Below are 15,946 nucleotides of genomic sequence, written 5' to 3' on the forward strand. Positions count from 1 at the left end.
CGTGGTGGAAATGTAAGTTTTTTAACTCATTTTTTCTACATCTTTCTCATTTCTATGATAAATTTACTTTACAATGAATCAAATATAAGCTTTATAAAAAACAAAAGAAAGAAGGAATCACTTGGTCACACAGCAATTTTCCGTAAGTACCATTTTCAGAACTGAAACCAAACTGATCCCTTGTCTGGAAGGGCATCGGGGAAGCTACTCCTGGTCCAGCCCTGCCGTAACCACTCTCCCCTGGTGCTCAAGTTCCAGTCAGTGAACGCGGCCGAAATTCACATGCATCCTGTTCCCTCCTATGAGAGCTTGGCTACTCGGAGGGCTCACGTCACACCCCTGCTAGGCGGGGGCCCCCCTCATGGTGCACTCCAGCCTACAGCAGCCTGTGGGGAGCTCCGGGCATTGCCCCCCTTTCACTGGGGGGTAAACCGAAGTTCAGGGAGCCTAAAACTTTGCCCTCAGCCCTAGGGCTGGTGAGGGACAGAGCTGGAACTTGAACTGCAACCCGTCTGATTCCAAAGTCCACACCACTGGCCATGCTGTGACGTGGCCTCTATTCTAAAACCTTCCTGGGTCACTTGTTTATTTGTCCCTTTCACAAATATTTGCTGAGCATCCACTATGCCCATGACACAATTTTTATTCACAAAGGAGACTCGGAGGAAATCTGAGACAACTGCATACCCCAGCAGCTCATAATGCAGCCCAGCTGTCCCAAAGGAGAGCGTGTGCAGCCTGGTGGGGTTACAGGATCATCCTTTGGGCAGCGGTCTGAATACACCACAACTTCTATTATAGCTGTTTTCTGTCTAATAATTTTTCATTTCTGTTTTTAAGCATTTATAATATACATGATATACTGATATAGTGACATCCCTATAAAACATATGTGATAAATCTTTGATTGGCATATAATCTTGTTTATATGTTTAGATACATGAAACTGTACATTGGGATGATCAGGAAAGGCTTGTGGAGAAGGTGGGAGCTGCACTGGGATGGGCTTTATCCAGGCAGAGTGAGAGAAAAGGGCATCAAAGGCAACACGAGAACATCACCAGCCACAGCCCCATGGGGAGGTGTCCGGCCTAACTCAGGGAGTGGGATTTCGGCTCGGAGCCTACAGAGCATTGGCTGGCCCTGCCCACCTCTGGGCCCCTGTGTTTCAGCTTGTGTTCACCCAGTCCAGCAGCTAGGCTCCTACCCTGGCCTGGGACGTGGCCCTGAACTCAAGGTCTTTGAAGCCAGATCCTCTGCCTCCTCCACCCCTAGACCCTCCATGCTTCCTACCAGACCCAACTGCTCCCCCCGTCCCGCCCCTTCCAGCCCAGCCCACCTTGAACCCTGGGTCTGTGGTCCCCATCCCCCACCTCCTCAGCCTCTGCCTCTCTGCTCCCTCCACCTGCATCTCGAGGAACTGGCTGCCCTCAGGGCCCACCTCCCTGTGCCCTCCTGGGCAGAGCTGCACACCCTCCAACACCCAGGCCCAGGCAGTGGTTGCGGGGCTGGCTGGAGGCTTTCCCCTGGGCCCCAGAGGCCACTTCCAAGCCTCCTCTCTGTGAGCCCTGCCTCTTGCAAGGCTTGGAGTTCCAGCCCAGGCCCCCTCAGCCCCTCCTCATTTCTGTCTCCCAACCTTCCCCAGGCCCCTCTCCTCATTTTTCAAGGCCGTGACTCTGACTCAGAGCTTTTCCTCTCGGCCTCCACATCACTGCCCCCGAGCAGCACGGATATCCACATGGACTGACCCCCAGCCCCCACCCCACACCCCACACCCTCAGTCCTTGACCTCCTCCACTTCGGAGGCCTTTCTCTCCCAGCAAAGGGGTCGCCTGCAGCCACACGCGGGGTGCCTCGCTCCCCTGGGAGCTGCTCCACCCCCGGAACACCCACATTCGACTCCGGCTCATCACTGCACCCAGCCTCGCATTTCCAGGTCGAGTCACATGGTGCTTTAATGCCTTTAGTTCTCCCATTTATCTGTCCCCACCTACTTTCACTTCCTTCCAGCCTAGAAACCAGAGAATTTCCGGCAAGGGCTGTCCCTCTTCTTGACCAAGAGTGACCAATCCTCAGGCTGTGCCCTGGGTCCATCCCTTTCTGCTTTCTTGGGCAGTAATTTGCTCCTTAAGATTTCCTCCCTCCCCGCTGCAGCTTCAACTTTCTCTCATTTGTGAACCTCTTCCTTCAGCAGACTTGTTTCTCTTTCCATGTTTCCCCACATTAGTAACAGAGGAACCATTCACCCCTTGACTTCCACTTGCCTCTGTCCTCTTTTTTTGTCGTCTTTTACGGTCAAGCTTCCTGAGATTGTCTCTGTTTTTCTCACCTACCACTGATGGCTCAACCCACTGCAAACTGGCCTGGGGATTTCTCCATCACAATGGACTGCTCGTGACAGGATCACCAGGGACCTTGTTAACTTATTCCCTGGACGTCTGGGTTCTTCTCCTGGCAGGCTCTCTGCAGCCGCAAACACGTGCTTGTGGAGGTTTTCTTCCGGCTTAGTCTGCACACCGCCCCCTCCTGCTTCCCCTGCCCCGACTCCGGCTGCCCCTCAGGTTCTCTCCCAGCACCCTCATGGTATGTGGCCCTCAAACACCCATGGGAGAGGCCAAGAATTTGCATTTCTTACAAGTTCCTGGGTGCTGCTGCTGCGGCTGGTCCACAGACCATGCTTTGAGAAGCACCACCTTGGAGGAAAGTGCCTTGTCCTGAGCCCCTCGGTGAATAAAGCAGGCTCATTGCAAAGTGGGGCCCTGCCACCCAGACTGGGAGAAGGTTCTGGCTCCACTTGGGCTCTGCTGACAACAGTGAGGCCCTTGACCTTGGGTTGGACTGACTCCTCTCTTGGCTCAGTTTCCAACTTATTCTTGGTCCTCGTTGCTGTGGCTGGAGAGCAGGAAATAGGTGTTAATGGTCATTACTGGTGCTAAAGGTGGAGGTAGAGGGCAGTGATGGCCATCCGAGGGTGCTCTGCCTGCTCCGGGGTTAGTCTCACACCTTCCTTTCTTACCGCTGCATTTTATCTATGCCACATTCTTTGTGGTTTAAAGGCACACAAAGCTATGCTTCCTCAAAGACCTGAAAAAAGGTATCTAATAATTACATTCAGAATTATTACTCAGTTTCCTCTAAGGCCATGAGCTCCCTCCCCAGCACCCGCTTCTGGGCTGAGGGTCAGAGGACCCTCCACGCAGGGCAGATGCCCCCCTGAAGAGGAGTGAACTTATTCCTGCTGTAGGAGCTCGCTCCCCAGGGGCTGAGCCTCACAGCTGCCTGGCTCCTTCCTCTCTGCCCCAGCAGCCCTCACTGTGAGCCCCTGCCAAGGGTCTGCCCTGTTTCCCGCAGCGGGCGTGGACTGGCGGGCTGATGGCATCTGCACGGGAAGGGGGGCTGGCATGCTCGTGGTCATGAATGCACGAAGCCGCTGAGGCAGCGGTTGCCTTTCTTCGCATGAAGGCTAAGGGTGACACTTTCTTTGGTAAACACTGTAATAACATGGTGCTCATTTCCTTACCGCGACCCAGATCTGACTCAATCATTCAAAACAGCCACACTTTAATACAGCCCGTGGAGCAGTGCCTGGATCCTTGCCTGGCACTCAAGAGATGCTCGATAAATATTGGTTGAGTGAATGAATGCGTTCACTCCAGTATAATCTGTCCATTCCAAGAGATCTGAAGTGATCCTGGCTACTCTTATCTAAACTGAGTTATTCCTGTTTCTTTTTTTTTTTTTAACATCTTTATTGGAGTGTAATTACTTTACAATCGTGTGTTAGTTTCTGCTTTATAACAAAGTGAACCAGTTATACATATACATATATCCTCATATCTCCTCCCTCTTGCGTCTCCCTCCCACTCTCCCTATCCCACCCCTCTAGGCGGTCACAAAGCTCTGAGCTAATCTCCCACTAGCTATGCGGCTGCTTCCCACTGGCTATCCATTTTACATTTGGTAGTGTATATATGTCCATGCCACTCTCTCACTTCTTCCCAGCTTACCCTTCCCTCTCCCTGTGTCCTCAAGTCCATTCCCTATGTCTGCGTCTTTATTCAGGTTCCTGCCCCTAGGTTCTTCAGAACCTTTTTTTTTTTTTTAGATTCCATATATATGTGTTAGCATACGGTATTTGTTTTTCTCTTTCTTACTTACTTCACTCTGTATGATAGACTCTAGGTCCATCCACCTCACTACAAATAACTCAGTCTCGTTTCTTTTTATGGCTGAGTAATATTCCATTGTATATATGTGCCACATCTTCTTTATCCAGTCATCTGTCGATGGACACTTAGGTTGCTTCCATATCCTGACTATTGTAAACAGAGCTGCAATGAACATTGTGAACATCTTTTTGAATTATGGTTTTCTCAGGGTATATGCCCAAGTAGTGGGATTGCTGGGTCGTATGGTAGTTCTATTTTCAGTTTTTTAAGGAACCTCTATACTGTTCTCCATAGTGGCTGTATCAATTTACTTTCCCACCAACAGTGCAAGAGGGTTCCCTTTTCTCCACACCCTCTCCAGCATTTATTGTTTGTAGATATTTTGATGAAGGCCATTTTGACTGGTGTAGTTTTGACTCATTGTAGTTTTGATTTGCATTTCTCTAATGATTAGTGATGTTGAGCATCCTTTCATGTGTTTGTTGGCAATCTGTATATCTTCTTTGCAGAAATGTCTATTTAGGTCTCCTGCCCATTTTTGGATTGGGTTTTTTGATGTTGAGCTGCATGAGCTGCTTGTAAAGTTTGGAGATTAATCCTTTGTCAGTTGCTTCATTTGCAAATATTTCCTCCCATTCTGAGGGTTGTCTTTTTGTCTTGTTAATGTTTTCCTTTGCTGTGCAAAAACTTTTAAATTTCATTAGGTCCCACTTGTTTATTTTTCTTTTTATTTCCATTTCTCTAGGAGATGAGTCAAAAAGGATCTTGCTGTGTTTTGTGTCGTAGAGTGTTCTGTCTATGTTTTGCTCTAAGAGTTTTATAGTGTATGGCCTTACATTTAGGTCTCTAATCCATTTTGAGTTTATTTTTGTGTGTGGTGTTAGGGAGTGTTCTAATTTCATTCTTTTACATGTAGCTGTCCAGTTTTCCCAGCACCACTTATTGAAGAGGCTGTCTTTTCTCCATTGTATATTCTTGCCTCCTTTATCAAAATTAAGGTGACTGTGTGTGGGTTTCTCTGGGCTTTCTATCCTGTTCCATTGATCTATATTTCTGTTTTTGTGCCAGTACCATACTGTCTTGATTACTGTAGCTTTGTAGTATAGTCTGAAGTCCAGGAGCCTGATTCCTCCAGCTCCGTTTTTCTTTCTCAAGATTGCTTTGGTTATTCAGGGTCTTTTGTGTTTCCATACAAATTGTGAAATTTTTTGTTCTAGTTCTGTGAAAAATGCCATTGGTAGTTTGATAAGGATTGCATTGAATCTGTAGATTGCTTTGGGTTGTATAGTCATTTTCACAATGTTGATTCTTCCAATCCAAGAACATGGTATATCTCTCCATCTGTTGGTATCATCTTTAATTTCTTTCATCAGTGTCTTATAGTTTTCTGCATACAGGTCTTTTGTCTCCTTAGGTGGGTTTACTCCTAGGTATTTTATTCTTTTTGTTGCAGTGGTAAATGGGAGTGACTCCTTAATTTCTCTTTCAGATTTTTCATCACTAATGTAGAGGAATGTAAGAGATTTCTGTGCATCAATTTTGATCATTTCAATAGATGCAGAAAAAGCTTTCAAAAAAATTCAACACCTATTTATTATAAAACCCTCCAGGAAGAAGGCATAGAGGGAACTTACCTCAACATAATAAAGGCCATATATGACAAACCCACAACCAACATCATTCTCATTGGTGAAAAACTGAAACCATTTCCTCTAAGATCAGGAACAAGACAAGGTTGTCCACTCTCACCACTATTATTCAACATAGTTTTGGAAGTTTTAGCCACAGCAATCAGAGAAGAAAAAGAAATAAAAGGAATCCAAATCGGAAAAGAAGAAGTAAAGCTGTCACTGTTTGCAGATGACATGATACTATACATAGAGAATCCTAAAGATGCTACCAGAAAACTACTAGAGCTAATCAGTGAATTTGGTAAGAGTAGCAGGATACAAAATTAATGCACAGAAATCTCTTGCATTTCCTGTTTCTTTTAATCCTTCCCTTTTTAAAGTTCTCAGATGGGGCAGAAAACAAATCCTCTTTCATCCTGCCAGGAAACATGGAGCAGTCATGTGCAACCAACGCACACATGAAAATCCCTAGCCACAGGCTCCCTCTGCACTCAGCCAACCCAGCCCTCCCTCCATGGGCCCCACCCCAGAGGGAGCCCCGGGCCACCTTCTGATGACCCCCCAGTGGGATGTAAGGGCTGCCTCCCCTTCTCTGGAGATCTAAAGCTCCAGGAATCTGCAAGGGCAGGTGTTCCCTGGTGACTGTGTTGGTGTCCCTCCCCTTGTAGATTCCTCGTGACATGATGCTCCTCATTCCCAGGCCTCAGGAGATCTGGGGCCTCAAAAGAGGACTAAAGAACAAAGAAGAGCCAGGGATGTGAGCCAGGGGTCAATGAAAGGCAAATGAAAGATGTTTTTAAAGAATTGATTTTGTCGCCAACTTGTAAAATAAACTTGCTTTTTGGAGCTAAGAGTTGGGAAGATTGTACCCAGCTCTGCTTCTTTTCATGCCCAGTTTCTCTTCTTGATCGGGCTCTCAATGCCAGAACCTCACCAATGCAGGCATAGCCCTCCCCTGTAAGGAAGTCACAGTCTTACTGGGCAGAGATAGCCATCTTCATCAAAACGGCCATGCAATGTGACCAGGTGGCAGAGGTTAAAGAAATCACTCTACAGCGTGTCATGGTATCATAAATGTTTATTGGTGAATTTGGTGTCATGTTTTTCTAGTTTTGAACGAATTAGAAAAAAATTCATAACCATTTACAAAAATGCTAAAGTTTGTGTAGCTAAACTCATGTCAAGTACCCCCTACCGAAAGCGGTCCTTTCTTTGGGCAGTGTTGCCCCAGGCCCCCAGCCTCAGAAGACTCCCCATGTGCCGCTCCAGCAGATGACTGTTGTCCCCCGAGGCCAGCCAGGCAGGCAGGGCTCATGCTGGATGGGGTTGGGCAGTGCTGCCCAGCTGGGCCATGTGGCCCAAAGTCAGAGCCCCAGGTTTCCCTCTCTGGGCTTGGATGCCTGACTTGTTGGAGCAGAGCCCCTGGAGAAGAGGGAGCAGGAAGTCTGTTCATCAGTCAGGCGAGGCCAGGGTCTGCCTCCCTCTAATCCTGGCCCTTTGCCTCCACAAACAAAAAGCAATGCAGCTCCTCTCTCTCCCATTCCTTCTGTCAACATCTGATGCAGTTCGTGACCTGGCATCTTCAGGGAAACCACGACGAGAAGAAATAGGAGTCAACCTGCCAGCGATTTCAGCCCAGACTGATGTCGAGGGAAATGTGGCTACCAGCCCCTCGAAGCTGGGGAGCGGGCAGAAACCCAGTCCTTGACCCCTCCCAGGGCTGACTGGGGCATGGGCACCTCCCTAGAATCCTGTGCTGTGATGCGGGGCAGAGTGTGTTTCAGATGTCGTCTTTTAGAGCAATCATCCCAAAGTGTTTCACAAGCATATGAGTAAACACATCAGCCTAAAGTGTGATACTTTACAGGAGAAATTAATAAGCTTAGCTAAGTTTTCAAATATTGGATATTTTTCAATAAATGTTGATTCCATTTGCATATCTCCAATCCACAAGTATTATTAAGAAGATGTATTATTGAAGATGAAGAATAGAGAAACCTTATTTACTATTTAACTTACAGATGCATACAGTGGTATCATTAACCTGGATAACATCCAGCTCTGAGCTCACGTGGGAATCAGTCACAGTGTCTTTCGCGCCTGAGGGCAATGTTGAGCTGAGGGCTCTTGTCACGCTGCCTTTTTCCTTTCTAAAAATGTGTTCGAGCTGGTATAACAAAACACCATAGCCTGGGTGGCTTATAAGCAACAGATATTTACTTCTCATACTTCTGGAGTCTGGAAGTCCAAGATCAAGGCATCAGCAGATTCCTGGTTCATGGACAGCATCTTCTCGCTGTGTCCTCACAGGTGGAAGGGGCAAGGGAGCTCTCTGGGATCCTTTTTATAAGGGCACTAATCCCATTCTTGAGGGCTCCACCCTCACGACCACATCGCCTCCTAAAGGCCCTACCTCCAAATACCATCACCTTGGGGGTTAGGTTTCAACATATGAATTTGGGGGACACAAGCATTCAGCCTATAGCAATGCACCAAGAAGAGGAAGAAAAGCAAGAGACATGGTGAAAGCATAAACTCAGAGCACTATGCAGCTGGTGACCACTGCAAAAACTGATGCGCTGGAGTGACCTCTGGGGGGATGAGGGTCTGGGTATCAGTAAGATTGGCTAGAGGCTATATGCACTTTCTAGAACCCAAGAGAGGGGCATTATGCCAGGAGCGGCCTGGGCTGGCCCACGCATGTAGATCATTGACAAACCTCAGTTCTTTACTGCCAGTTACAAGCTGCTTGCAGAGCCTCTGACACTGGATGGCATGCGCCAGTGGACGTAGGTGCCAAGTTAGGGTCCCCAGATAAAATGCCGGATGCTCAGTTCAATTTGAATTTCCAACAAACAACAATTTTTTTTAGTATAAGTATGTCCCAAATACTGCATGGGACATGCTTATACTAAAATATTATTTGTTGTTTACTGGAAATTCACATTGAACTTGGTGCCCTTTATTTTTACTTGCTAAATCTAGCAACTAGCTACACTGGGTGCCTGATGGCCTTTCCGGGCCAAGTCAAGGTGCTGATGACAAGCATCCACCTGGCCAGGCCTCCCCAGACACTCAGGTCAAGGGTGTGCCCTGGTCAGGTGACAGCAAAGCCACTCTTGAGTGACCTCCTAGAGAATGGGGCCATTGAATCCATTCCACAAGCGAGGGTCCTCATCCTAGCATTTCATCTCAGACACAGGTCAGTGGGGTGAAAATAAACAATAGCCAAATTTAACATGAAGACTGTGGGTGAAACTGAATCTAGATGCTTTATATCAAACGTGTCACTGTTTCTTTTTCTGAGGTCACAGATGTCAAAAGTTTAATGGGAGAAGGACTTAAAAGAGAGTTCTCTCTATGAACTTTTTCTGTGAATTGGGAAAAGACTACCATTATCTTATTTGAAATGCAGAACGTACCTATTCCAGCCTGAGAAATGTCAAGGATCCACCAGGACACAGCTTGTTAACAGACTTGCAGCACAGACAGACACCTCGGAAGCAATGGGAGAGGGATCCAGGAGAGCAAGCCTCGGGCAGAGCTGAACAATTTCACAGGGACCAGGAGAGGCGCAGCCGACCTGAAGGCAAGCGGTGTTTTGGGGGAAGCGGTGTTGCCTAAGGATGCACAGTATCTGTGGGGGCACACGGAGGCCTGGGGGCTATGTGTGTTTGTGGTGTTGTCATTGTTGGGGGCACTCTGGAGAATGCAGAGCCCAGATGACTGGCCATCAGAGCCCCAGGCCCTGGGAGGGCAATGCGCCAGGGCAAGTCAGGCATAGCCCAAGTGGGAGGGGGCATGGGAAGCTGAGGGTTGCTAACCCAGAGAGAAATCCGGGTCTGCTCATGGCCTGCCCTGCCACACAGAAGGGACCCTTCTAGGAGTAGGGGGGACCTGTCTGAAGGGTTGGAGACTAGAGCTGAGAAGCCCAAGTTTATTACCCTGGGAGAAGTCTTGGGGGGACCCCACGGCCTGTCGGGTGAGTGTGGCCCGAGTGGGAGTGGGCAGGGCCTGCCTGGCTCCTGACCGGGCAGGAGGAGACAGTGAGGTCCATGACAAAGTGGCCACACAGAGGGAGGCACCCTGCGTGGCCTGGGGAAACAGAGGTGTAGGGAGCCACACTGTCTGATTTAGACTATTAGCACATGGGTCAGGGGGTTAGCTCCTGCCTTTACCTGCTGTTGGCCCATTGGCCAGGTGTCTCCCACCAATGCCAGGCCTGACAGCTGGGTTGGGTCCCAGCTCCGGCACCATCTCTGTGTTACTTTGGACAAACTATGCCTCCTCTTGGGAGCTGTTTTCTCAGCAGCACAAAGAGGCCCGTTCCATGTGCTCTGGGAAGTCACAGCCTCTCTCATCGGGTGGGCCGTGTTGGCCCAGCACAGCCATTGGCATGGACCAAGCAGGTTCTGAGCCCGCGGCCTCCATGCAGCATGGCCTGCCTTGGCACCGGAGCGGGGCACCCACAGCCAGAGCTGCCCCACCTTTCTCCGTGTTTCATCAAGGGAGTCTGAAAGTGAAAACAACAGAAAGAAAAGTGAAACCAACCTCCCCTCCCTGGGGGAAGGGCAAAGCAGCAGCAGCCCAAGTAGCACAGGCAAAGGTCACTTTGTGTCCCTTGAAATGAAAACCCAGAGAAACCTTAGGGACTTACTCATTCCTGTCTTCCATCAGCAGTTCCTGTACGGCTCTGGTTCCTGGGACACAGCAGGCCCCGTAGAGGCTCTCATCACAGCCCTGTCAGCCAGGTGACCTGCTGGCTGCACCCCACACGCCCATCCTGTGCCGGGGCCATCTGAGCCGCTGAAGACAAAGGGTCATCTCCCCACGCGCCGGCCACACACACGCCTGGACACGCACGGCCGCCTGTGCACGGGGCCGCACTCACACCTGTGCACACGACCCAACCTCAGCTACCCCTGCAGCTGTCCCCAGACACAAGCCTGCGCACACCCATCCTGGCACGTGCACGGACACAGGACACCCTGCACTCTGGCACAGCTACCCTTCTTATGTGTGCTCACACCCAGTGCACATACACACACAGACAGGGGCACAGCCTCTCTGCCGATGGCCATCAAGCCCCTGGGGCTGCCGTTCCTCTGCTGGATGAAGCAGGGACACCAGCTCTCTCCCTCCACTGCCGTCCTGGAATGGTCTCCACCTCCTTCCTGAGCTCGACCGACACCATAAATGCATTTCGCTCTGTTTGCACTGACCCAAAGGGCACTTGAGACCCAACCCTTCAAAGACCAAGCCACCACCTACCAGCTGCTTTTCCCCACACATTTAACATGAAGCGCTGGAGGAACTTGCATCCTGGCCCCCTGGGCTCTCGGGCAAGTCGATATGGTTCTGTTTATTTCTGCGTTAGAAAGACTCTTCCAAGCTGCCAGAAACACAGACACTCCAGTTGGTTGGAGTGATGGCTGTTTTTTGGAAAGGAAGACAGGAAGGACAGAGAGAGATACACAGGCAGGACCTCGGCAGTTGTCCTGAAGTCAGGACTTGGGTTTGGGCTTAACTCTAAGAACAGTGAGCATTTGCTGAGCGTCTGCCCCGCCTGGGTGCCGGCACGGCCCCCAGACACCCGACGTGCGTTATCACGTGATGCTCACAGCAGTCTTATGGAATAACTCCCATCACTGGCCATTTCAGGAGGATGCTGAGAAGGTCTGTGACTTGCCTGCAGTCCTACAGCTAGTAAGTGCAAGGCTGGGAGGCGAGCCCACACTGTCAGGGACCCATCCATGTGCCCAGGAGACCCCCTTATCCTGCCGCTCCCAGAAGCTGGCGTCTGTAACTCTTGCCCTGGTGGATCTGCCTTTTTCTCATGATGACTTCCCCACACCTCTGCGTGTCTGTCTGTCTGTCTCTCTGCTTCTCACTCTGTGTGTCCTGATTTAAAAACTCCCTGAGGGGGACCCTCAGTGTCAGGCGGATTCCAGCCGGTGGGAAACAACCTGAAAGCAAAGCCAGCAAAGCACTGGCCAGACTGGGCCCACGCTCCAGCTCCTTCCTTTCCCACAGCAAGCAGCTGCCTTGGGGTAGGGCCCTCAGCTGTGGTCAGGACAGCCAGTCACTCTCGGAGCCCCTGGGGATGGGGCAGAGGCTCCACCGACCATAGATTGTCCGGAGTGGTTTCAAATGCTACGGCTGGAAATCTTTCCTGAACATATTTCTTGTTTTCCTGACTTCGTGAGATTCATCTAGGAAGCATAATTGAACATCTGCAAAACTTAGTCAGGATTTGATGATTCCTGGGACATCCTTCTGCATTCCAACGGCATCAGACAGCCGAAGCGGAGGGTACGGAGAGCTAATGTGTGGGGGTAACCAGGAAACTCCCTAAACGTCTTTTTAAGTATTCCTGATGGGTTATTTGCCTTCATGTTAATATAGAGGCCACAACGAGGAGGAAATTCCCTGGCAGTGGGTTCAACGAGCTTAGGCGGCATCGTAGTATCTGCTGCAAATGCAGGCAGGGCCCCTGGGAGAGGCGGCTTCCTTCCCCCAGGACCTTCCAGCCCAGGCTGCAGAGGGCCGCCCGCACGGAGGGGCCTCTGGGCATGCCTACACGTGAGGGGCCCCCGGCCAGCTCCTCGGTCATCTACCTTCCCAGGAGCTCCCCCCGCTGACAGAGGACAGAGGTGGGGCCTCCGGTCCCTCAGCCCCGTAACACCCGCAAACACAGTCTGCTGCTCCATCCTTGGAACTGTCAGGAAAAGCCCATTTCGATTTGGTCCTTTGCGCAGTTAGATTAGAGGCCACAGACCTCGACATCAGCGTGTGGTCCAGCTTCTGTTAGAAAACATCCATACTTGCGGAGGAGCTTGAAGGAAGAAGCAAAAGCCCCATACCCTTCACTGGAAATAATTGAGTGGGATGGAGTATTCACACCCAAAGCTACAGTCTGATTTCTGGACCCCGTCCAATGTCAAACAGAATTGCCTGTGGATCTGAAACCCTGCGTGCCAGCAGCTACCTCGGAGGCAAGGCTTTTACAGGACAGCCAGCTCCTTGGAGGCTGTGCCCCGTGCTGACCAAGGGGGACTGACCTTTGGAGTCTCCTTCAGCCCAGGTGGCAGTTGGGCGCAAGGCTGTGGGGCTGGAATTTGGACTTCTCTCCCCACGGGCCTGGGTGTGGGCAGCCTGGGTGTGGGGAGTGTTGGCCTGACCTGCAGTCTCCTGTTTTCCTAGGTCAGGAGCCAGTCAGATGAGGAGATGGCCTCAGACCACGTGTTGCAGTGTGACAATTACACAACAGTAGACTAAGGCGCACAGTTATGCCTCGATTTTTTAAAGGGGTGTGTGTGGGTGTCCTTGTTTTGCCAAGAAAAACCTTGGTTTTTTCCCCCTTACTCTGCAGAAGAAATAAGATACATTCCACCACGGTTTCACAGGACTCCTAGCCCAGCACCTGACTTGGAAACTCTTCCAAGAGGGTCCACGTTCATAACGTTGATATGTGGGTCTCAGTGCCCTGATCTTTTTAGCCTGCATTATTGACAGAAGCAGTTTAAAGGGGTGTGTGACCTGAAAGGGGGACAGGGTGAGAGGTTCTGGGGGGGCAAGTGGACCCACCATAGGCCACAACTAAACAAATCTGGTGCAGGAGAGGAGGGTCTGGAGATGAGCTGCCCCAGCGGAAGTGATCCCTGAGAGGAGTGAGGGCCATCCTCGGGCAGCCCCCCAGAACCCCACACTCTCACGGGAGGGATCTGCACTACCACTGCCCAGAGGCAATTCCTCCACACGAGCAGATCTCCCAACCCTGAGAGCCCAGCACCCCAGACAGGGCCTCGGAGCACGTGAGGGACGAGGCAGGTGGGCACGGGGCCCTGGGTGTGCGCCAGCCCTTTCCAGAGAGAACAGACTCCTCTCCTCGGAAAAAGGTGAGCAGAGGCTGCACTTTCCATCCCAGTCAATGTGACCAGGACCCTCCCAGACACCCGCTCCTCGTGGAACCTCAGCAAGGTGTGTTCCTGAGGGTCTTTGTGCAGAGACGGCCCCCACGGTGCCAAGTGGACTCCTCTTGAATTACTGGGTATTTCACTGAGGGACACAAATGGACAGCTCCAGGACCGAGGGAGGCAGGGCGTGAATGCAGGGCCCCGGGGAACTGGTGTTGGGGTCAGTATGTGTGTCTGGGGAGGGGTTTCTGAGCAGGAGAGGAGGCGAGCGCTCAGCTCCTGGGCTTGCTAACATTCCGTGATCTCATCCAGACCTACTCTCTCAGCTTCCTAGGGCTGCTGTAACTACAGTTCTGCAGTCCCGAAGGCTAGGGGGCTTATGCAAAAGAATCTTATTGTCTCACAGTTCTGGAGGCTGGAAATCCAAGGTCAAGGTGTCAGCAGGGTTGTTCCCTCTGAGGCTTCTCTCCTTGACTGGTAGATGGCCGTCTTCTCCCTGCGTCTTCACATCCCCTTCCCTCCGTGTGTGTCCATGTCCAAAATTCCTCCTCTTATAAGGCACCAGCTATATAGGATTAGAATGACCTTAAGGACCTCTTTTAATTTAATTATCTCTTTACAGACCTTACTTCCAAGTGTGGTCCCATTGTGTGGGCAGGGCTTCAACATGTGAATTTGGGAGGACGCACTCCAGCCCATAACACCTGCCAAAGCAGCAAGCTTCTTAACCCAGATGGCAGCTGGGCACCCCACCCGTCAGGGCAATCCTACATTGCCCACAAGGTATTTCACATGTGCTTTCTCCTTCAATCCCTATAATCCCCCTGGAGTCAACAGAGAAGGCAACTTTGTCTCATTTCACAGATGAGCAAACAGAGGTCCTGAGAGGTGAAGTCAGTGGCCCTGAGCCCCCTGCCAGGAAGTGAACTTTCTGGGCTGAGTCTGGGCTCCTCAACTTCTTGGCACTGTTCCTTCAAACTCACTGCTCCAGGGACCAGAACATTTCCTTCCAAGGAAGGAAGAAAGTACTTTCTCTGAGAAGAGCTTCACACCTGAGTCAAGTTCGCAGGCACCCAGTCTGCTCGTCCTGTTTAATGTCCCAGAGCTTCACCTCGTAACATTTATTTGCTAAATAAAGTCACTTCTCCCTGCAGTTGGCTCTCCTGTGGCCACCGTGGGCCAGGCAGTCTGCGAGGCCCCTCATGTGCATTATATCAAAGTATAAATCATACTTCACAGATGAGAAAATGAAGACTTAAGGAGGTAAAACTGAACAGCTAGTCAGCGCTGGAGGTGGGCACTGAATACAGATCAGGTCGATTCACAAGCCCATGTCTTTCTAGGGTAGTGACCTCAGCAAATTCAGTTATTCAGCAAGTGTTCATTAGGGGCCTGCTCTATGCCAGGCACCGTTCAAGGTGCTGTTCTAGCTGCTTGGTGTTCATCCGTTTACAAAGGAGACACTGACCACTGGCCTTATGGAGTTAGAGTTTTCCAGAGGGAGACAAACAATAAGCATAATAAATAAGTAAATGTGCTATATGTTGGAAAGTGGTAAATGCTGTGGAAGAAAGAAAGGCAGCAGGGTGGGGGTGATCAGGAATGCTGGGCTGGGTAAGGCCAGGTTGCAGTATTGAACGGGGTGTGCAGGGAAAGCGTCTGAAGCACAGACTGGAGGGAAAGTAGTTAGACCGTGAGGATGCCTGGAAATGAAGGCTCCAGGCAGAGAGAACAAGCACAAAGGCCCTGGGCCAGGAGGGTGCCTGGTGCGTTGTAGGGACAGCAAGGCGGCTCTGTGTCCAGGTGGGCAGGGAGGAGGGTGCAGGAGGGGAAATCAGAGCAGAACAGGGCCAGCTGGGTTGGGCTCACAGCCAGTGCCAGGACCTGAGCTTGGCTCTCAGAAGTGGGATCCCTGCTGCTGCGTTGAGGACAGACGGCGAGGGAACAGAGAGGAAGCAGAGACACCAGTTAAGAGGCTTCTGAGATAATCCACACAGTGGCTTGGACAAGGTGGTACTGATGCCGCAAGTGCCAGATTCTGCTGCTGTGGCTGTTTCTCCCTCTCCCCATCTCCTCCTCTTCCGCCTTCTTTTTGGAAAGTCTGTGGAATGCAGCTGACTGCATTGCAGTCCTGGTGTCTCCAGTGAGCAGCTCTGAGGCCAGAGAAAGCTGCTTCAACACTCAGAAAATCAGTTTTCTCCTTTAGAAAATGGGGTAAAACGGGGTTAAC

This window comes from Phocoena sinus, chromosome 4 (genome assembly GCF_008692025.1).
Source record: "Phocoena sinus isolate mPhoSin1 chromosome 4, mPhoSin1.pri, whole genome shotgun sequence".
In the NCBI taxonomy this organism is placed as follows: Eukaryota; Metazoa; Chordata; class Mammalia; order Artiodactyla; family Phocoenidae; genus Phocoena; species Phocoena sinus.